The following is a 24,316-nucleotide window of genomic DNA, read 5'->3' as shown; positions in this document are numbered from 1 at the left end:
AAATCTGTATGTGGCAATGTGACTTTGTCTTGCTGAAGAAATGGATAAAATATAGAGTCAACTATCATAATTACAGCATAAAACAACAAAACACTTATCTCACACAGTTACTGAGGATCAAGAATCTGGAGCAGCTTTGCTAGGTGGTTGTGCCTCAGGGTCTCCCACAAGGTTGCTGTCAGTCATCTCAAAGCTACAGGAGGGTGAGCTTCAGGCTCATTTGTATGGCTTTGGTAGGGCTAAATTCTTTTATAACTGGGTCTTTCCATTGGCTGCCCAGGTTTTCTCATGGTGTAGCAGCTGAATTCCCCACTGCAAGTGATTCCAGAGACAAGGAACAAGAAAGTACACTCAATTCAGAAAACACAGTCTTTTTATAACCTAATTTCAAAAGTACCATCTCATGGGCTGGGGATTTAGCTCAGTGGTTCCACTGCCTGCCTCGCAAGCACAAGGTCCCTAGTTCAATCCCTGGTACCCCCCCAAAAATAAAAATAAAAAAGGTCTTTATCAAAAGTATCAACTCATCACTTCTGTATCTTTCCCTACAAGGCAGTGACTACATCCAGCCCATCCTCAAGAGAACAGGAATTAAGTTCCATCTCTTCAGGGGAAAAGTACCAAACAATTTGTGGACATATATTTTAAACCATAGTTACCACAGAGCCAGATAATAAAAATCTGAACTAACAAGGATTTTTTTTGGCACTGGGGATCGAACTTGGGACCTTGCGGAGACGCCGGAACCATTGAGCTAAATCCCCAGCCCCTAACAAGGATTTTTTTTTTTTGATTTTTACAAAAAGTTTATTCTCTTAAATCCAATGCATTCACAGGGTGTTAACATTTTAAATGTTCATCATTTCCACCAACTGCAGCATTATATAAGTAAACCAAAATCACTTTTACCATAGATGTAGACAATGATTATTAATTCTTTTTTTAAAGGACCTAAAGTCCAAAATTTTAGCACAGGTAGCTTTATTGTATGCTTCATCTAGTAGATGATTTTTAAAAATAGTGTGTAGAAATGAATAGTTTCAAACTATGTAAATACATTATACCATGTTATCAATCCACTAAATCAAAAGCAACTGCCAAGCTGAATAAGTTACAAAGAAATCATAATTCTGGCTTGAACAGAAATGTGCAGTTTTCAAAGCTCTTAACAGTTACCCACTAATATAATCTCCAAAGTTTAACCTAGAGTTGGAAGATAAGTTTCACAGTAATGTAATTTTAACCTCCTTTACATTCATTTTAATATATTACTAAGATGTTTATATTCTATGTCACAATGCTTTCCAGTGTTCACAATTTACAGTTTCAATTTGTACATATGTAAGTCACTAACATAAGAGACAGCTACTATACAAACTATTCCTAAAAAGAAAAAAACCACACACTACACAGAACTCTGAACATGGTATGACTTAAAATAGATTAATGCAACATGATTTTTAATATTTTAGTAATTTTCTAAATACCAGCATGTAAACTAGCCTATTCAATATGACAGTTACAATTTTATTCATTGAGAAATTATGTACTAATTTCCTTCAATCATTTCCACCTTATCTCAAAACTCTCTTTGACTTGCTTTATCTGAGTCAGTGAATTTCAAACTTTTTTTGAAAAGGGGACTGAAGGAAGCCAATAAACTGTAAACAGAAAAAAGTTCTCAAATTAATCCTTTAGAATTTTTCTCTTCAATACAATTTAAAACTTAAAAAGTAAGTTACAAATTATTAAAGGGGCAGTTGGACCTACCAATCTGGGATTTAAATTTCTAAGTATGAGAACAGAAGAATAAAATATTTCATTCAATTCTGAAATTTAGAACAGTTATATGATTTGACTAGACTGGTCAAAGCAGTCAGAAATTTATAATTCAGTAGGTGGTTGGTTATTTTGCTTTTGGGGATGGGCAGTCAAAAGAATGACAAATGAGGTGACAAAAACTTGTGTTTCCCATTTTTGAGAGAGGGGTGTGCGAATCACAGGATAGTTTAAATCTTGAAATCCATTTGACCTATTAGGTCAAAGATAAAATTTAAAACAAAATTTTTAATAACCCCATTCTTTGAGTATCAAACTGATTGCTAGTCACATCTCCAAGTACAATCAGTGCTTTAACAGCTTGTTGAATGAAATATTAGTAAGGTCAAAAGGACAAATTACATTTGGAACTAAAAAATCTACTCAAGTATTACATTCAGTTTTCAAATTGTTTACTAACATGACAACAGATTTGGCTGAAATCACTCTTGCACACACTCACACCCACAACAAGCACCCTAGCCACCGATCTGCTTTGCAACACAAGGCCATGTAGTCAGAGATGGCATTCTCTAAGCCAAACTTTAAATAGATTAAAAAAAGTAATTTCTAATTTTTACAGAAATGCTTCTTCAAAAAATATTTTCTCTCATTCCTTCATCTCCTATACTGAAGATGTATGTTTCTCCCTCAAGCTAAATCTGAACCCTCAAAATTGATTCCAGGCAGAAAATCTCTGCAAATTAAAATCAAAACCAAAAATAGAAAAATTATATTTTTATATATGTATATATATTTACATATGCTATATTTATACTGATTGGAATCCTCCAGCATTTAAAAATCACTTTAGAGGATCCTACTGCTCACAACTCCAAAATTGATAATGATTTAAGGATATACTTTCCGTATCCTTTCTGGCTACTTCCTCCCTCCAAATCAGTTCAAACAGTCGTGGCTCAAGTTTAATGGGAAGAGAGAAAGTTTTTGAGTTGTTTTTTGTTTGTTTTTACTTTGGTGATCTGGGTGGTACATACTGTTCTTTGCTATTATGTCAAGTCACTCCTTGAGGTATAGCCCTATGGCTAAAGTGGCGTCTCTGTTCCACGATTTTTCCAGCTGCTCCCCTGGGAATGGCATTGCCTCGGAAGCCAGAATAATCTTTACTAGCCTTTGCTTCTGGCTTCTCAGGAGCTCCGTTCTCTTGGTTTTTGGTGGGAGACACTGCATTGGAGCGAGGTTCTCGTAGTGGCTGCACAAGAACTGGAGATGGCTTTTTAGGGGGCTTCTGGCATACTTCAGCGTAACTTAACTTTTGGGGTTCCTGTAGGGGCACAGCTGTGGTTATATTTATGTTATTATTACATAGTAAAGTTGTATTTGCTCTTGATGGCTTTGCAGTACTCGGGGAAGAAACTGGTGTAGTCATGATTGATAACATCCTTCTGATCAATGGAATCATCTATTGTATCCTTTTCTTGCTGAGTTGTGCTTAATACAGGAAGCTCAGTTCCACATGGAGGACTGATACTCACACTGAGTTGCTGGGCTGAAATACAGTCTGCCTGCTCATCTTCTGTAGGTATTGGGCAACTAACTTGCAAGTCTTCATTCTCCTTTTCTTTGCAGACACCTTTAACGACATCAGACATTCTATTCTCCAAGAGGAGTTCACCTGGCATTCTTGATGAACTCCCAGGTAAAGGAGGAAAATTTGAAGCTAGTAAGTCAAACTTTGGTGTTGGAGACTTTGCTTCAGGGGAAGGATGGGGTCTTGGGATCCTTTCATCTTCTCGTCATCTTCAACCTCTGAAAAGAGTTCTCCTGCCCCTACCATAGTCCCCATTTTGTTCCATTTGTAAAGTGAGAGTCTCCTTTGGAAGGTGAGTTTGCTCTTGATGCCCTGTTACTATAGGGTTATGCAGTTCAGGTGCAAAGTTCCTTGAACTAGATCTGTTCAATGGTCCATCCCCCAATGACACAGAGCCCTCTGTTGAGTGTTCTGTACCATTGGATGACCTAAAATGAGGCTTCACATGATTTTTTGGGAACGGCTGACCCATATTCATAGCAGCACCATTTGTTTTATAAGATCCTGGTGAGTTAAAGCCATTCACAAAATGACCGTTGGGGAAGGGAGCCAGTGGTGTTTCAAAGTAAGGTGCAGGACTTGGAGACCAATACTGAGGTACAATACTATAAACTGAGTACTGTTGGTGAGGATTATATACAGGCTGCATAAAGACTGGCAAGGCATACTGTGCTTGAGCTTGAATGGGCTGACTATACATATTAGAATCCATTAATTGATAACCATTCTTAGCAAAGAATGTATTGATGGCTTTTATCCTTGCCATGATTGGCTTGCCCTGAAATGTTTTAACTTCTTCTCTTAAGTATTTAAATGTCTGTTGTGCATCAGTATCTGACTGGAAGGTGATGTACCAGTTGCTATTGTGTGCAAACTCACAGCTTATCACTTTGGGGCAGTTTTCATTTTTGAACAAAGCTTTCACCTCCTCTACTGGTGTTATTTCAGGAATCTCTCTGAGAATCAAAATACAACGTTTATGACTTGGTCTCACTTTCTCCCCTTTCTCACCAACTTGTACCATTGGAGATGATCTCAACACTTCAAGAATTAGATCAAGATCTGTGGTCAACTTTTTTATTTTGTCCATGTTGGCAACTGTCCATATTGGAACAAACTGATCACTATCCATTTGGGATATCAAGTAAAGATCCTTTGATAAATTTTCTTGTGAAAAACAGAATTCTAATTGTTTCTTCAGGCATTCTTTTAGATCTTCTGTAGGAATTGCCGAACTGCTTTCTCCAGAAATGTCATATATTTGGTAACTCATATCTTTGGGTCCTAAAATCATCCCTTCAGCTGGTTATTCAATGCCAGTAGTATTTCTTGTGGCTTCACAAGATGGAGAATACATTATTTCATATTCTTTACACATATCTTCTGAAAGCTCTGTACTGCCCTCAGCCCGAGACCCTGAAGTGGCTGCTGTTTCAGGCCAAGAGCTTTCAGTTCCTTGAGTTACAGGAGTGGCATCAGGATTTCCAGGAGGAATTTCTTGCCATACTTTGGCATTAGGATTTAAACCAGTCCCTTTGGATGTTACCTGCTCCACGAAGAGCAACCTGTTTTCCTCTGCTCGGCTCAATCGTTTCCGATACCGTGACTCCAACTGGTTCACAGGCCTGAGCCCGAATCCCCCTAACAAGGATTTTTAAGAAGTATTGTTTTGAAGACTGGTCTCTTTCAGGAGTAAAAAATGTGGGGCTTCTTAGAGAACTAACACTCATCACATCAAGAAATACAGTAACATGGATTCATATTCTTGGCAGGACAAATCTACTTGTCACACATCATTTTAGCCTTAATGGGAATTACTCAAAATCATGGGTCTCTACTCTGAATGTATCCTGGAATTTGTAACACTAAATGCAAATGGGTCCATCCCTACCACTGGTGGGATAGGAGAAGGGTGGAACAGGAAAGCAAGTGAAATTCCCTAATAATGAAGAAACATGCATTCTTCAACAAAAACTCCTTTACAACTATGCATCTTCTTGAATGACAGCTGGCTTGGTTTCAAAAACCAAACTCTGCAAATGTAAATGTAAATTGTACCATTTATTGAAGGTTAATAACAGTTTACATTTACAGAGTACGTACTCTGTACTTAGCACTGTTCTAAGTATCTTACATACTTATATAATCCATACAATTCTAAATAATATACTCCCTGTCTTACAGGTAGAGGAACTGAGATACAGAGTAAATAATTTATCCAAGGTTATATAGGTAGTAAGGAGAGAAGACGGGATTTGAGCCCAGTCTCTCTGTCTCCAAGGCTCATGCTACTAAGATTTAGAGAGCTTGGGTTTTTTTTAGGTTCTGGGTTTTCCCTTTAGTACTAGTCCATATATACTCTTATAATAAGCCATTTCTCCATGACATGAACATGATGTGAACAGAGTATCTGTAAAGATACGTCAAGGCAATAAATCTATCAGATGGAGAGGATAATAAGGAAAAATCTATTCTTCCATACCAGCTTGAATAATTAATGTTATCCCTAAAGTGATTTTTAAATTCAAGATAGAAAAGGTCAAAGCAGATTCTAAAGTTCTTTTTGTCAGAAAGCTGTGTCATAGCTTGATTTGGAATTGTTGGTCTATTATTTCCCCTTTATTTCTGTGGCTTTTGGTAATGAAAATAAAAGAAGACAACACACATGCAGCCCACTAACTGGAGGCAACCAACAAATGTTGAAATTAGAGGCTGAACTAACAATGATCCTTTCTGAATATGTTTCACCATAAGCTGACAAGTACTGCAAAAAACATCTGTTCAAACTTCAAGAATGCTTAAAGATAGCAAAATCATCTATTAGGAATATTCAGTAACTGAGAAAATTGGAACATGTATAGTCATTTTAACTGGTTTTCTTGGCAAAGATTGTCATTTATGAGCATACACGATCTGACAATACTTAGTTGGGAAATAAGCTAATCATTTTGACATGTGGCAAGTTTTATCCTTGCATTTCCTATCCATTTATGTCATTTTAATATTGCATATCCTATTCTTTTTTATTCATTCTTTTACCAAGTATTTCTATATCTGTACAAAAGAGAAGTTATAATTCTAGCTACATGCCTTCAGGCAAACAACCAATCCTCAATTTATTTCAGTACAGTAATATATATCAAGATGCATAGGTATTACTCAATGATTGTTCCTGATTGTTTTCTTTCCAAGTTACTAGAATTTACAAGGTCACCTCTGTTGCCAGTGTATACCTGTAGTATCTTCCTGAACTTTATGTCTTAGTTGCACCAGACCTCTTTCCTTATCAAAGGACACCTTCCAAATGTTGGTACTTCTCAGAAATATAATCTGTCCTGTCTGAATTTATGCTGGAAGGGAATTTGATGGTCATTTATAGCCATTCTGAAGGTATTAAAGTAGAAGTATGGGTCCCTTTTCAGGAAGGGGGTGGAGAGGAATCTGAGATCAAGGCCTACTTGCCTAAAATTTCTTTCTTCTTATTGTATAGAAGTTTTCTCTGATATCCCATTCCTTTTCTAAGGTCTGGTGGGTTACACCAAAATATCAATGCATAAGAAGAACTTTGGGAAACCTCTTTTTGCTCAAGGGAGCTTGTTTCTGTAATCTCTGTTGTGATTAGAACATAGTTAGGCACATTAGGGACCTCCTCTCTTTCACGTAACCTAAGTTTTTTGGAATATTGATGCTATATATGTGGAAGGATATATATGGTTTTGAAAAACATATTTGAAAGGAAATATATTGGGAGCCTGGGCTCATCTAGAAGTCTGACTCTAACTGATGGTCCTCTAATTAACAAAATACCCAAATTCCCACTTCTGTATCTCTTGGATAATAAATATGAATATAGAGTGGTACCTTAGTTCACAAACTTGATTCTATGATTCCTGTTGCAAACCGAATTGGAGAACTGAATCAAATTTTCCCAGGTCAACATGTATCAACCTAATAACTGAATTTAATTTGGTTCTTGTCCAATTAGGTTTGCAGCCAGAATTGTGGAAAGAATTAAGTTTGTGAATCGAGGTATTCCTTCAATAGTGACAGGAGGAGGTTATTATCTTAGTTCATTTGTGCTGCTATAACAAAATACCTAAGACTGATTAACTTATAAACAACAGAAATTTATTTCCCATAGTTCTGGGTGGGGTTTTTTCATGGTGCTTCATACAGTGGAAAAGCATGGGTACCAATGCTGTGTCTTCAAGAGAGAGAGACGAGAGAAAGAGAAAGAGAGAGGGAGAGAGAGAGAGAGAGATGGAAGGGCAAAAGGAACTAGGCACTTCCTTCAACCTCTTTCATAAGGTCACTAACTATTTTTATCACTTCATAAATGCCCACTCCCTAAATGCCCATCATGTAGTACTATTACACTAGTGATTAAGTTTCAACACAGAGTTTGAGTAGACACATTTAGACCACAGTAGTTGCTGATTGGGAAATAATGGGGAGAGGTTACTATAAAATGGAAAATAGAAACAGTTTCCAAGATTTTGTCTGAAATAAGCATGAAGTTGCTAACAGTCTGCTCCCATGGCAGGTGTAAGGTCAAGAAGTTTCCAAGGACCAGTTTGGTTTCAGTCTTTTCTCTCTGGTTGCCCAGAACCACAGGGAGGCCATAAGGTGAAGGTTGGTGGGGTCAACAGCAGAATATAATGAAGGCATGCTATTTTATAAAACTGCCACTGAGACAGAGAGGTTAAAGGCTTACTCTTTTTTGGTTCCTCCTGCCATTACTGCTCTATATCCTAGCAGAAAAATAGCAAAGAAGGGAGAGATTCTATGGGATGTGTATATTAATAATATTAGTAGAGAACAAAAATAGTTTCTATAACATAGTATTTATAAAAGTGAATTCCTAGAGGTAGTGATAAACAGAAAAGCCAACAAAATATGGTTCTAATAAGATGTTCTTTCTAGTGGTGCTGCTAATGAGAATAACCCTTTTTCCCCCTTCACTGCTAAAAACTGAATCCAGGACCTCGGGCATGCTAGGCAAGTACTGTACTATTGAACTGTACCCTCATCCTGAGAGTGTAGTTTTAGACATTTTTTGAAGTCTCTTTTATATTTCCAGACAGTAATTCTGATATTAATAGTAGAATTAATAGTAGATACCCTGACTGCATAAAGCTTTCTTCTTCTCAATGTTTAAAGTGCTTTCAGTTTGCTTATTAGAATTTATGATATCCTTAAAAAATATTCAGGCTAAATTAATACTGATTCCATTCTGCTTCAGTGCAAATAATAGGAGCTTTGAAGTGAAATGGGTAAGGTTTCACATCTTAGCTCCACACGGACTAGCTGTATGACCTTGGCAAGTTATTAGCCCTGTGAAATTCAACCTCCCCATTTTTTCACTAAGTCTGACTCTTTCTCATAACTAACTACCATGGAGAATGCTTGAGTGGATAAAATGCAACAACCAATGTAAAATGTTGGACACAGTGAGCACTCAATAAATGCTATATATCAGACTTCAAATTCACACCTGCCCTTTCACATATGAGCTACCATCAGATTATATGCAGTAATTAAGATTTTTTGGTTTGTATATGTGCTGGTTCTGACATTAGAGTTGAGGACAGAAAACAAAAATGCTTAAAGGCACCAACAGTGTAAAACCACAAGTGTGCTAACTGTGATGAATTAAACTTACATTAGTGTAGATGACCTTCCTGAATCCACCCAGTTCATCAAGATTACTGTTATTACACCATGCTGCATATTAAAGAGTACAATCTCACTAAAATTTTACAGGGCATTCACACTGGCATTCTGTCAGCATCCCAATAAGTTTTTATTAATGACTGCATCAGACCTGGAATACCTTCTCCTCACATTCTGCCATCTGGGAGAGGTTTTTATCTTTAGTGTCAAGTATCATTGTTTATTCTTGTGAGAAGGCTAGTAGGAAAAGGGACAGTAATGAGATTTTGCCTTGCAGTATGGGTGAGATCTTAGTTAACAGCCAATGCTGGCCCAGCCTTTTTTTTTTTTTTAATGCTGCATTTGAGCTGACTTTCTCCTAGATTTCTGGGCCCACTCTTTTTTTTTTTTTTTTTTTTTGGTACTGGGGATTGAACTCAGAACCTTGCTCTTGCGAGGCAGGCTCAGTGTCACTGAGCTAAATTCCTGGCCCAACTGATTTCTTGATAATAGCCATTCTTTTTGGGATGAGATGAAATCTGTGTTGTTTCAATTTGCATCTCTCAAATGACCAGTGATGTTGAATATTTTTACATATATTTATTTGCCATTTATACTTTTTCATCTGAGAAGTATCTATTCATTTCAGATGCCCATTTTTGGACTGAGTCTTTAAATATTAGTCTTTTGTCTGAGGAACAGCTGGAAAAATTTTTTCCCACTCTGGGTGTTGTCTCTTCACCCTACTGGTGGTTTCTTTTGCTGTACAAAAGCTTTTTAATAAGAGGAGATCCCAGTTGTTGATTCTTTGTAATATTTCCTGTTCAATCAGGGTTTTGTTCAGGAACAAGACAAGGATGACCACTATCACCACTCTTATTCAATATAGTTCTGGAAACATTAGCCAGAACAATTAGACAAAAGAAGGAAATAAAAGGAATAAGGATAGGAAAGGAAGAAGTTAAATTATCGTTATTTACTGATGACATGATACTCTACATAAAAGACTCCAAAAATTCCACCAAAAACTTTGATTTAATAACCCAGTTCAGTAGCACAGCAGAATACAAAATCAACACCCAAAAATCAATAACATTCCTGTTCACAAATAACAAACTCACTGAGAAATTACGGAAAATAACACCTTCAAAATAGCATCAAAAAACTGAAATACTTAGGAATCAATCTAATGAAGGAAGTGAAAGATCTTTACATTGAAAACTACACTGCTCTGAAAAAGCAAATTGAAGAGAATATCAGAAAATGGAAGGATATTGCTTGTTCTTGGGTAGGAAGAATGAATATAGTAAAAATGGCCACACTTTCAAAATTTTTATACAGATTTAATGTAATACTAATCAAAATAATAATAGCGTACATCACAGAATTAGAGAAAACTATTCTAAAATTCATTTGGAACCAGAAGAGATCTAGAATAGCAAAAGCAATTCTGGGCAACAAAGGCAAGTCATGGGGCATCACAATCCCTGACTTGAAATTATACTACAAGGCTACCATGATAAAAACAGAATGGTACTGGTAAAAAACAAAACAAAAACAAAACAGACCCTAGGATCAATGGAACAGATTAGAAGATGCAGAAACAACCCCAAACACATTCAGCCACCTATCTTTGACAAAGAGGCCAAACACATTCACTAAAAGAAAGATGGCCTCTTTAATAAATAGTGCTGAAAAAACTGGCTTTCCACATACTGAAAATTAAAATTAGATCCGTATCTCTCACCATTCCCTGAAGATATTTTGAAGTTAAGGTGTTACTTGCAATTTATAAAGAAAGCACTAACAAAATAATACAAAAATATAATAAAAGAAATAATATAATTAAAGCAGAAATTAGGTAGCTAATACAAACATGAAAAGGGAGAAAAAGAAATGTTATACAGGAACAAAAATGGTAAGCATAAATCCTACTTTATTAGTAACTGTATTAAAAATAAATGAACTTAAAATTCTAATCAAAAGGCAGATAGTAGTAGAATGAATTTATATAAAGGATCCAACTATGTATTGAATAGAAAATACTTTATATTAAAGATAAAAGGTTGAATGTAAAGGGAGAAAATATACTTTAATAAGTAAATCTGGTTGCTGTGCTACACACATATAATCCTAACTATTCAGCAGGCTGAAGCAAGTGGATCTTAAACTTGAGGCAAGCCTAGGCAATTTAGCTGGACTGTGTCTCAAAATAAAAATATAAATGGCTGGGGATGTAACTCAGTAGTAGAGTGCTTGCCTAGCATGTGTGAGGTCCTGAGTTCAAACCCTAGTACCAAAAACAAAAGAAGAGAAAAACACACACACAAATAAAACCTAAAACCAAAACCCTAAAGAAACCCAAAAAACCAAAACCAAAAACAACAACCAAAGATTATGCCTCAAATTATTGGATTTCAAGTTAGTTTAATATCTCCTGAGACCCTAAATAATTGTTTTCAAGAAGAAAAAAGTCAAATTTTTAAAAGTTCTTTATATATTCTAGATAGTAGTCCTTTGTCTGAGGTACAGCTGCTAAAAATTTTTTCCCACATTTGTAGGTTCTCTCTTAGCTCTGTTGGTAGTTTCTCTTGCAGTGCAGAAGCTTTTTAATAAGATGAGATTCAAGTTGTTGATTCTTTGTGCTATTCCCGTGCTACTGAGGTTTTGTTCATAAAAGTCTTTTCCTATCCCAATGTCTTCAAGAGTTCTACCTAAATTATCTTCCAGCAAGTTTAGTGTTTCTTTCTTAATATTTAGATCTTTAATCCACTTCAATCTTAGTTTAGTGCATGGTGATAGATATGGATCTAGTTTTAATCTTTGGCAAGCTGAAATCCAGTTTTTCCAACACCCTTTATTAAAGAGGCTATCTTTTCTCCAGTGAGGATGGTTGGCTCCTTTGTCAAAGATGAGGTGGCTGAGTATGTCTGGAGTTGTTTCTGGATCTTCTAATCTATTCCACCGATCCTCAGGTCTGTTTCTTTGCCAGTACCATGCTGTTTTTCTCATAATAGCTTTGTAGTATAGTTTCAAGATAGGGATTGTGATACCCCCTGCAATATCTCTGTTGCCTAGAATTACTTTTGCTATTTGAGGTCTCTTCTGGTTCCAAGTGACTTTTTGGATTGTTTTCTCTAGTTCTGTGAAGTATACTGTTGGAATTTCAATCGGCATTGCATTAAATCTATATAGCAGTTTTGGAAGTATGGCCATTTTCACTATATTGGTTCTTCCTACCCAGGAGCAAGGGATGTCTTTTCATTTTATAACCTCTCTGATCTCTTTTTTCAGAGTGCTGTAGTTTTCAGTGTAGAGGTCTTTTGCTTCTTTTGTTAGATTGATTCCTAGATATTTCATTTTTTTGGATGCTATTGTGAAAAGGAATTGTTTCCCTAAATTCTCTGTCAGTGAGTCTGTTATTTGTGTACAAGAAGGCTATTGTTTTTTGAGTGTTGACCTTATATCCAGCTATTCTACTGAATCTGTCAATTAAGTCTAAAAGTCTTTTGGCAGATTTTTGGGGTCTTTAATGTAGCATATCATATTGTCAGCAAATAATGACAGTTTAACTTCTTCTTTTCCTATCTTTACTCTTTTTATTTCTTTCTCTTGTCTAAGTGCACCCATGTTTATAGTGGCACAGTTTGTAATAGTCAAAGCTTGGAAACAGCCCAAATGCCCATCAACTGGAAATTGGATAAAGAAGATGTGGTTTTTTAATATAATGGAGTACTACTCAGCCATAAAGAATGACAAACTAGAGACATTTATAGCTAAATGGATGTATATTGAGGCCATACTCTTAAGTGAAGTAAATAGGACACATGTATAAATACCAAATAGTTTCTCTGGTGTGAGAAACTGAAAGTGTAAATAATGATTAAAATGAGTAATTGATAATGTGGAATAGGAAGCAAAGGTCCAAAGGGGTAGGGGAAGTGGGAGGGGTAGGGGAAAGGAAGGAAGGGAAAGGAAAAATTATGAGAAAAGGAAAAAATGGAAACAAAGTCTTTGTAAATAGGGAAGGGTGGGCAGGAAATGGGGGAAAAATAAGAACAAAGATACATCACATCCAGGTACAAGTACCCAATGATAAATGTAAATGTATTGTATACCTAAAATTTACCAATAAAAGAATTTAAGGGAAAAAAAGAAGAAAGAAGTCAGACATCCACATTTGTTCCTTTAAAAAATGAAATCTGGGAGCAGTAATAATCTTGTAAATTAGAAGCTCAGCACTCAACCTGCAAGGCTGTATTTCCTTTCATCACCTCATCCCTTCTGTGGCTGTGTACACTGACCATTTGAATGGTCACCCTTAATACTGACTGTTCTTGTGCACAGGCTGCATTTCTATCACCTCAGTTCTAGTAAGGACATTTATCCAATTTAAGCCAAATGGAGAAGAGTCAGCCTCAGCCACCTCCATTAAAATTTAGATGGCTAAGTGATCATCATGAAATAAAATGGAAAGGCCCAGCATAAGAGGATCTTTATGTGAACTCTTAGGAAACACAATCAGAAAAGTTAATTCCTAAATATCTTTCTTTGGGGACAGACTCTTGATCTTCTGAATGTTTACCACACAAAGGCATCAAGCAATTAATTTCTGAATATTGGTAAAAAGACAGTTCTTGACTCAAAGCCAGATATATATATATTCCACCAAAAAATGTTTACACACTTCAGGAGTTTGCCATACTAATAAATGTCTGGAAGCTAATGGCCACCACTTTGAGTACCTCTCGTAATTGTAGAGCACAAGGGTAACTTGTATTAATCTCATAATGTCTCAGTAAATTTAGTATTAAAATACTGATACAAGTCTTTCTTTTCCTGATGTATACTTTTCTTTTGACAGACCCTTAGTTCTCTGGTTGCTTTTCTTCAGCTGTGACCCATGAATTTTGATAGAACTATTTTTACTTGAAAATCTAAACACTGTAAACAAATTTCTTTTGATGGCTACATCTTATTTTCATCATATTCATCTAATTTTGTCCCTAGTTAAAATTACTCAGGAGTTCTGTGAGTAATAAAAGAAGATTATCAACATTCTGTTTAACACAGCCATTTCTAGACATGAGTTGTAGTATGAGCATAAAATACTCTAATTATAAAACTCTGGAAGCATCAGCCACAGAAACAGCTGCAGGCATTAGTGACAAATGGTTGTTTTGTACTCCTGCCACTTTAATGTTTTGGGATGGTGTTTCTGAAATCATATTCAACCAACTATTAGAACAAACAAATGCTACACTTGGAAAATAAAACACAAAAGAAATCAATGGCTTGCTTCAAACTTATAGGAAAATGCAGACCTAAAGTCAAATCAGCTTCCTGTATTACTTGGTTGCATTCTAAGCAATGATTCACAAACCAATTAAAAAGATTCTTGTCATTTCTGAATGGAAATTTAATGATTTAAACAGAGAATCAACCTCTACTGAAACCAAAGATTTTATGTATATATGGATGTTGATGAGTATGAGTATGGATGAGAGCATGGTGAGAGTGGGTGTGTGGCAACAAGGAGAGAAGAGATTCCAGCATAATTACTTTCTTCTGCCTCTCACCCTTTAGCTTTGTGGCCAAGAGCAGAGTAATTACTATGTGGTAGTTTGTCTCTAACATTAAATCGTGAGCTTCTGAAAATGTATATTTTATCTCTGTAGGCATGGTACATAGCAAAATTGTTGCTCAATAAATATTAAAGACAGAAGAAAGGGAAGGAGGCAGGAGAAGGAAAAGAAAAAGGAAAATGAGGAAAGGAAAAAGGAAGGGACTCTCGTTCTGTTTTACAGTGATCACTAAGCATGTGAAGAGGGTTGTTCTTGGGGAGAAGGGGAGGGAGGTCTTTCTGTAGTGAAGGTATAAACTAAAATAAGCTTCTTTCTTTTTCATGATGAAAGAGGACATCAATTCCAGACAGACATAGAAATGGATAACCCTATGGAAATGTGAGGAAAGGGAAGAAAGAAAGGCCAAAACCAGGCTAGCAGCCAAATCTGTTTAACAGTAAAATGTAAAAACAGGGAATGTGTTCATTTTCTATTGCTGTGTAACAACTTACTGCAGACTTAGCAGCTTCAAACAACCCAAATTTATTATCACACAATTTCTGTAAGTCCCAGGAGTCTGGACATAGTTTTGCTGAATCCTCTGTTCAGTCTCCCAACGGTGTAATTAAGGTTTCAGTAGACTGTGGTTCTCACCTGGAATTTTGGAACCTTTTCCAACCTTATTCAGGTTATTGGCAGAATTCAGTTTCTTGCAGTGGTAGGTCTGTGCATTTTTTTGCTGGCTTTTGACAGAATGCCTCTCAGCTCCTAGATGCTACTCTCCACTGTTCCTTGCCATGTTGTCATTGTACATGGCAGAGGCAGTAGGAATCGTATAAAAGATAACATCACCATGGGATGACTGCCCTATCACTTTGCTCATTTATTCTAACTTCATGAAGAGACTCACCAGCCCAGTATATTCCCAGCCCACCCACACCCCCCATAGTTGCTGTGGGCCATGAAATTCCTCTCTATCCTAACCAAAGATAATACTTCTTTTTCCTATCATGGATACTAAAATTTAAACATCAACTTTGCAGCTTTGTAGCTACAAAAGGCAACCTAAATACCAGTTGAAACCAGCACAGTTTCCCAGTCATCATTCAGACTACACGGCAGGAGGACTGGGAAGCCTTCACTGTGGCCTTCTTTGACCTCCTCCTGTTCATCTATCACATCTCCCAAACCTGGTATTTTTCATTCCCTTGCTTTTCTTTATAGTTTAATCACACATGCACATAGCTCTCTAACCAATAGTTTTGGCATGTTTAAACTTCACAAAAATAGAACACTTCTGTATGCATTCAATTAGCTTCTTCATTTTATATTACATTCTTGAGATTTATTCATGTATATGTAGATTTAGTTTACTCATTTTTACCAATGTATAGTATTCTATTCTTTGAATACACTGTATTGTATCTAACCATTTTCCTATTGGTGATTATTTTTGTTTCTAGTTTTTTTCCTAATTATGAAAAGTGGCCACAGATGTTCTTGTACATTTTTTTCTGATGCCTGTAATCTCAGAATTCTGAGAGGCTGAGGTGGGAGGATCACAAGTTCAAGTCCAGCCCAGGCAACTTAACAACTCAGACCCTATCTTAAAAATAAACAAACAAGAAACAACCTCAAAAAGGGATGGGGACTTAACAGTGCAAAAGCCTTGGGCACTGAGGGAGGGGGGCTGTTATTCTGATTGTGATATGACTGGCTCCAATCTCCTATTTCCATTTAAGAGGAGGAAAGTAGGGCATTATTTTCGATGTCCTGATGAAGAAAAATTATACAATTATTTTAACAAATTTGACCACATACTTTCGGACTTAGATGTATATTCAAATATTCTAAAGTGCCAGAATATGTTAGAATATAAAATTTAGTTATAAAGTGGCTTGAGTTTTCTAGGTTTATCACAACATTTTATAGTTACATTATTTATGATTTTGGAGGTTAAAACCAACTTGTTATATGACATATCACCTTGTTGATGTGTTGCTATAATCTTTGTGGACATTATATTATGGAGTAGATGCTCAGCAAATTTGACCTAATGGGAAAGGAGTGGCTGATAACTCAAACCTACTAAAATTTATTTATTGAAGAATTTGTCCTATACGTTTGTTCTCACTGCTAAGTGGTGCTTTGGTTCTATTTCTGAATGAATTTCCATGCTTGTAGTATATAAAAACCAGTTACTGACCTCACCAGAAAGAATCTAAACTTATCTTACTACTGTAGTTTAAAAAGAATCAGAATTACCAAAATGTCTAAATTTGTTTTTTTTAACATTTATAAGATATATGTATTATTTTTCTGACCAAAGTGCAATGATTTTTTAAAACATTTTTAAACAAATAACTATGAAGAAAATATTCCAGAAAATAAAACACAAATGGGCACTTTAACCATGAGATTTCTTTTTCTAATTTTACCCTAACCCTGAATTAGTTTAGGAAACAAACACAAAACCTGAATCGTTACTAACATGAGAATTAAATCCTTTCAGCATAAATCTAGCACATGCATTTCAAGGTTCTATTGCTACAAATTGTGTTGATCAGTTTAATCATGAATAACACCATATAACAGAGCACAAGGAACACAACATTAGATGTGATCCTTGTCCCACACCCTCAGATTAAATTACAATAAAGCTGACAATTCTGTCAGGCTCTGAGTCCCTTGCGTGCCCAACCCAAACCTTGGAAGCAGACTATGGCCTATCATACAACTTTGTACAAGCTGTAGAAGTTTTATCTTTCTCTAGGAAATGGTCAGTTATTTGATAAATATTAAAACATTGCTAGCAATCTATTTTCCAAGTTTGTTTACCAAATAACTTATGCAAGAACTGACTACATAAAAAGTTCCTTTGAAATTTGGTTCACAAATTCACTTAACAGTTTAGAAATCTGAAACCTGCAAGAAAAGGAATTGGGAATCCCTAATCCTAACATGTTGTAATTTACATATTTGTTTTGTTTTTTGAGACAGGGTCTCACTATGCAGTTCAGGCTGGCCTTGAACTTTCGTGTAGGCCAGGCTGGCCTTGAACTCACATGATCTTCCTGCCTAAGCCTCCCAAGTACTGGGATTACAGGTGTGGCCACCTTACCCAGCTCTCATGTAATTACTACAGATTTTTTTTTTGGTACCAGGGATCGAACTCAGGTCCTTGTGCTTGCGAGGCAGGCAGTGGCACCACTGAGCTAAATCCTGGGCCCCTCATGTTGTAATTACTAAAGGGATATTAACATGCATACTAAAAATTTTTTCTCACAGAAAGCACAAACTATAAAAGGGGCAGTCTTTTTAATAAAAACAAAGAACTTCCTGATACCTTTGTTTTGTGAGCACCATAATAACTAAGATGAAGTTAAACCTGAATTCATTGTCTACTCCTGTGACCAAAAGAATAAAATTTTTAAAAATATTTAATGTCGGACTATGTATTTTCTAGCCATTAATTGAGATGTAATTTTGAAAGATTAAAACTGCCTTAAAAAAGGGTTGGATAGCAGCTATCAAAGCAATATTCAAGCATGATTTCAAGGATGCTTTCAGGTTTAGAGTTAGCCTTCTTTATCAAAAATCTTCACAACTTCATCAAACACTTCATCAACAGATTTGGATGCATCTATTTTCTTGACTTTCCCCATTTCTTCATATAAGTCAATAATTGGCTTTGTTGACTGAAGATAAGTCTGAATCCTCTTTTCCAAGCTCTCTCTGTTGTCATCACTTCTACCACTACTTTTTCCCCTCTCAAGATATCGTTCAATACAGATCTCATTATTACAATCAAAAAAAAGAACAAAAGATACAACTGCTTTCCCATTCATGGTCTTGTTCCAACCTTGAAGGTTGTCTTGATTTGTTGGAAACCCATCAATCAAGAATTTATTCTTTTGAGCACTGGCAGCCATTGTTTGATCCATTTCCCTCTTTAAGAAACTGATAGTTATCTCAACTGGCACAATCTTTCCTTCTTTAATGTACTTTTCAATGAGTTCACCATACTGTGACTCTGGGTTCTTCTTCCTTTCATCACGAAGAAGTTCTCCTGCAGAAAGGTGTGTGTAGCCATATTTCTCCACTATGCGGGCGCATTGGGTCCCTTTGCCAGCGCCAGGACCGTCGAGGAGGAACACGACCAGCGGCTTCATGAGGCGAGGAACTCAGAGAAGCGGCCGGCAGATCAGCAAGGGGAAGCTCCGGCCCAGGACTTGCAGCAGCCAGCAGCGGCAGCAGCTCAGCATACACTGTCTCTGACAGCGCGGGGAAACGGGAGGGCCGAGCGGGCTCCGGGCCCCTCCGCGGAGTAGCCCGGGACCGCCGCGGCCCAAAATGTCTAAATTTGGATTGAGATTTCAAGTATTACATATAAACTGACCAGATTCAGCAAAAATCTTATCCTCCATCTCAGTGTTTCCCAAAGTGGATCCCATGGAGTACCAATTCAGCTGGATGTAATTAGGGGTTTGTTAGTAAAAGAGTTCATGTTTGGGAAGTATCAAGTTATCAAAGTTAAACCAATGAATCTATCAGTTTTTTACAGAGCCTTTAAAGTACTGCCAACTAGCTAAATTGGAGGAGGGACTATAATATGCAATGTATACAAATATTTTCCCCCACTATACCTGGAGTGTTTCCGTACCAAGGAACATACATAAGAAAATGTGCTTATCTGTTTTGATTGTTTTGCCATCAAGTTCCTACAGAAATAAGATTCTATTTTCTTAATTTTTTCTGATCTTTAATATTGCTAAGAAATACTATTCATGGATTTAAGTTTTGTTAGTTTTATAATAATTGGACAATACAAAATAAAGTATATGTATACTACCACAAAAAATTCAACCCTGAAATGTTACAAAATTTCTCTTTAAAACAATATAATTCAACTATGTTACAATGCTAATTAAAGCTAGTCCTAAACTAAGAATTCCTTGTAATCAATTGTATTTTAACATTTGACATAATATAGTAGTTTAAACCCTAAGCTTAAGAAAGCCCCAAGCAATAATATTGGAAGTCTATTTATAAATATTTATGCTATTTAAAAAAGATAGCTTTGCAGAACTAAAATTTTAACTCACATAATTTATAAACTTAATATGTAAGATTCAGCAGATTCTAGCACAATGACAAAGTGGTACAACAATGATGACCACTATCAAATTTAGATAATTTTTGTTATCCTGAAAGAAAACACTCTATCTACTATCATTTCCCAATCCCTCCCCTCTAAATCTGGGCAATCACTGAGCTACATTTTTTTTGGTAATTAATTTTATTGGTACATTTTGGGTATACAATATAATGACATTCATCATTGGAAATTTGCATCTTTACATAATTTCTCTTGGTTATTTTTTCCCCATTCCCCTGCCCTCCCTTCAACCCCTCCATCCCTCCCTATTTACAAAGACTTTGTTTCCATTTTTTTCACTTTCTCATATTAATTCCATTCCTCTTTCCTTTCCCCTACCCCTTCTACTTCCCCTTCCCCTTTGCCCCTTTTCTTCCTATTTCATATTATCAGTTATACATTTTGATCCTTGTTTACACTTTTAGTTTTTCACACCAAAGAAACTATTCATATGTGTCCTATTTATTTCACTTAACAGTATCTCCTCAATGTGCACCCATTTAGCTATAAATGTCTCTAATTTCTCATTTTTTATGTCTCAGTAGTACTCCATTTTATTAAAAAAAAAAACTCTACATTTTCTTTATCCAGTCGCCAGTTGATGGGCAATTGGGCTGCTTCCAAGTTTTAGCTGTTACAAATTGTGCTGCTATGAACATGGGTGCACATATATCACTGTGGTATGATTCTTCTAATTCTTTGGGAAACATACCCAGCAGGGGAATAGCTGGGTCAATGGGACTTCCAGTCCTAGTTCTTTGAGGTATCTCCATACTGATTTTCACAGTGGTTGTACCAGTCTACACTCCCACCAGCCGTGCAGCAGGGTTCTTCTTTCCCCACAGCCACACCAGCATTTGTTATTGGTTGATTTCATGATAGCAGCAATTCTTTCTGGGGTGAGATGAAATCTCAGCCTTGTTTTAATTTGCATCTCTCCAATGACCAGAGATGTTGAACATTTTTTCATATGTTTATTTGCTATTTCTACTTCTTTGTTTGAGAAATGTCTGTTCCTTTCAGATGCTCATTTTTGGACTGGGTCTTTAAATTTGGGAGGTCTGATTTTTTTAAGTTTTTAAAAAAATTTTTAAATAACTTTATTATCAAACACACACACATACAAAAAATTAAAACCATTCAAAGAAGAACAATGAAAGGGGAAAAAACCCACAATAATATTCAAATACAGTAGAACTCAACCAAAACAAAACTGAAAAGCACTTAAATATTTTTCCACATAACTTAAAAAAGCATCTCAAGCATCAACAAGACACCAGAGGATGTAATTTGTTTCAGAAAGGTCCCCAAAATCAACATTGAACAAATATTAAATAATGAACAAATAATGAATGTTGTGAAGACACAATGGATCCAGGAGAAATCCAAAGCATCATAAATACTTAATTTGAGAACTTGTACTCTAATAAAATGGAAAACACAGAAGAAATGGACAAATTCCTAGATATATATGAATTACCAAAGTTAAATGAAGAAGATACAGAAATTCTAAACACTCCAATTACAATGAGTGAAATTGAAAATGTATTAAAAAAATTACCAACAAAGAAAAGCCCAGGTCCTGATGGCATCACTGCTGAATTCTGCAAGACACTTAAAGAACTATCGCCATTACTCTTTAAACTCATCAAGGAAATCGAAAGGGAAGCAAAGCTTCCAAAGTCATTCCTGGAAGCAAGTGTTACTTTGATTCCAAAACCAGGGAAAGACCCAACCTGAAAAGAGAACTACAGGCCAATCTCCCTAATGAACATAGATGCAAAAATCCTCAACAAGACACTGGCAAACAGAACACAGAGGGTCATCAAGAAGATCATACACCCTAACGAAGTCGGATTTATCCCAGGGATGCAAGGATGGTTCAACATTAGAAAATTAATAAATGTAATACACTATATTAACAGAGACAAGGACAAAAACCATATGATCATCTCAATAGATGCAGAAAAGGCATTCGACAAAATCCAACACCCATTCATGATAAAAGCCCTACAGAAAATTGGAATAGAAGGTCTATATCTCAACTTGATTAAGAGTATCCATGGTTTTTCATACTAAACATCATACTAAATGGTCAAAAACTGAAAACTTTCATGCTAAAATCAGGAACAAGACAAGGATGCCCACTATCACCACTCCTGTTTAATACTGTTCTTGAAACATTAGCCACAGCAATTAGAAAAGAGAAAGAAATAAAAGGAATAAAAATAGGAAAGGAAGAAGTGAAACTGTCATTATTTGCTGATGATATGATACTTTACATAGAAGACCCAAAAAACTCTGCCAAAAGACTTCTAGACTTAATTGACAGATTCAGTAGAGTAGCTGGATATAAGGTCAACACTCAAAAAACAACAGCCTTTTTACATACAAATAATAGACTCACTTTGAGAGAGAAATCAGGGAAACAATTGCTTTTACAATAGCATCTAAAAAAAAATGAAATATCTAGGAGTCAATCTAACAAAGGAAGCAAAAGATCTCCACACTGAAAACTATAGCACTTTGAATAAGGAGATTGAGGAGGATATAAGAAAATGGAAAGATTTTTTAAAGTTTTTCATAGCGTCTACATAGTAGACCTTTGTCTGAGGAACAGTAGGTGAACATTTTTTCCCACATTGTAGGCTGTTTCTTCACACTGCTGGTGGTTTCTCTTGCTGTGCAGAAGCTTTTTAATAAGAAGAGATCCCATTTGTTGATTGTTTGTGCTAGTTCACAGGCAACTGAGGTTTTGTTCATAAAATCTTTTCCTACACCGATGTCTTCAAGAGTTCTACCTAACCTCTGTTCTAGCTGGTTCAGCATTTCTATTTTAATATTTAGATCTTTAATTCATTTCAATTTTAGTTTAGTGTATGGTGAGAGATATAGGTCTAGTTTTAATCTTTGGCAAGTTGAAACCAAATTTTTCCAGCACCCTTTATTAAAGAGGCTATCTTTCCTCCAGTGAGGGTGTTTGGCTCCTTGGTCAAAGATGAGGGTGCCTGGAGTTGTTTCAGCATCTTCTAATCTGTTCCACTGGTCCTCAGGTCTGTTTCTTTGCCAGCACCATGCTGTTTTTATGACAGTAGCTTCATAGTATAGTTTCAAGTTGGGGGTTGTGATATCCCCTGCCATGTCCCTGTTACCTAGAATTGCTTTTGCTATTCTGGGTGTCTTCTGGTTCCAAATGAATTGTTTTCTCAAGATCCGTGAAGTATGCTGCTGGGATTCCAATTAGGATTGCATTGAATCTATGTAGCAGTTTTGGAAGTAGGGCCATTTTCACTATATTGAACCTTCCTACCCAGGAGCAGGGAATGTCTTTCCATTTTCTGATATCATCTTCAATCTTTCTTTTCAGAGTGCCATAGTTTTCAGAGGAGAGGTCTTTGATTTCTTTCTTTAGGTTGATTACTAGGTATTTCAATTTTTTGGATGCTATTGTGAAAGGAATTATTTGCCCTATTTCTCTCTCAGTGAGTCTGTCGTTCGTATAGAGGAAAGCTATTGATTTTTGTGTGTTGACCTTGTAACCAGCTACTTGACTGAATTTGGTTATTAAGTCTAGAAGACTTTTGGTGGAGTTCTTGGGGTCTTCTATATACAGTATCATGTCACCTGCAAATAATGACATTTTGACTTCTTCATTTCCTATCTTTATTCCTTTTATTTCTTTCTCTTGTCTAATTGTCATGGCTAATGTTCCCAAAACTGTGTTGTGCAAGAGTGCTGATACTGGACATCCTTGTCTTGTTCCTGATTTTAGTGTGAAGGATTTCAGTTTTTGACCATTTAGTATGATATCAGTGGTTGGTTTTTCATAGACGGCTTTTATCAAATTAAGGTAGAGACCATCTATTCCAATTTTTTGTAGGGTTTTTATCATAAACCCATGTGGATTTTGTCAAATGCTTTTTCTGCATCTATGGAGATAATCATATGGTTTTTGTCCTTGGCTCTACTGATACAGTGTATTACATTGATTGATTTGTGTATGTTGAACCATCCCTGAATCCCAGGAATGAATCCCACTTGATCAGGGTGTATGATCTTCTTGATGATCTTTTGCATTCTATTTGCCATTATCTTATTAAGGATTTTTGCATCTATGTTCATTAGTGAGATTTGGCCTATAATTCTCTTTTTCAGTTGGGTCTTTCTCTGCTTTGGGGATCAAGGTGATGCTTGCTTCCAGGAATGAATTTGGGAGTATTGCTTCCCTTTCAATTTCATTGAAGAGTTTAAACAGCAGTGGCAGCAGTTCCTCTCTAAATGTCTTGTAGAATTTAGCAGTGAAGCCATTAGGGCCCAGGCTTTTCTTAGTTGATAAGTTTTTAATTACATTTTCAATTTCATTGGTTGATACTGGGTTGTTCAGAATTTTTAGGTCTTCTTCATTCAACTTTGTTAATTCATATGTATCTAGGAATCTGTCCATTTCTTCTTTGTTGTCCATCTTATTGGCGTATAGGTTCTGGAAGTAGGTATTGATGATCCTCTGGATTTCTGTTGGGTCTGTTGTAATTTCACCCTTTTCATTCCTAATTGCATGGATTTGGGCCTTTT

At 36.0% G+C, this 24,316-nt stretch overlaps 1 protein-coding gene and 2 pseudogenes across 5 annotated transcripts in view; all 3 read right to left on the bottom strand.

The window, feature by feature from the left end:
• Ppm1l (protein phosphatase, Mg2+/Mn2+ dependent 1L) overlaps positions 1 to 24,316 on the bottom strand; it is a 351,730-nt gene that overhangs the window by 24,870 nt on the left and 302,544 nt on the right. The window lies entirely within an intron of this gene.
• Positions 780 to 4,748, bottom strand: LOC147825315 (la-related protein 4 pseudogene; annotated as a pseudogene).
• On the bottom strand, positions 2,196 to 18,773 carry LOC147825314 (UMP-CMP kinase pseudogene; annotated as a pseudogene). The gene has a single exon (XR_015441134.1). The product of XR_015441134.1 is annotated as a UMP-CMP kinase pseudogene (transcript).

Source organism: Heterocephalus glaber, unplaced genomic scaffold (genome assembly GCF_053883595.1).
Source record: "Heterocephalus glaber isolate CG9 unplaced genomic scaffold, H.glaber_assembly_v1.0 deba00001504, whole genome shotgun sequence".
In the NCBI taxonomy this organism is placed as follows: Eukaryota; Metazoa; Chordata; class Mammalia; order Rodentia; family Bathyergidae; genus Heterocephalus; species Heterocephalus glaber.
Note: the sequence above shows the minus strand (reverse complement) of the source record. Positions and strands in the feature narration are given on the sequence as shown.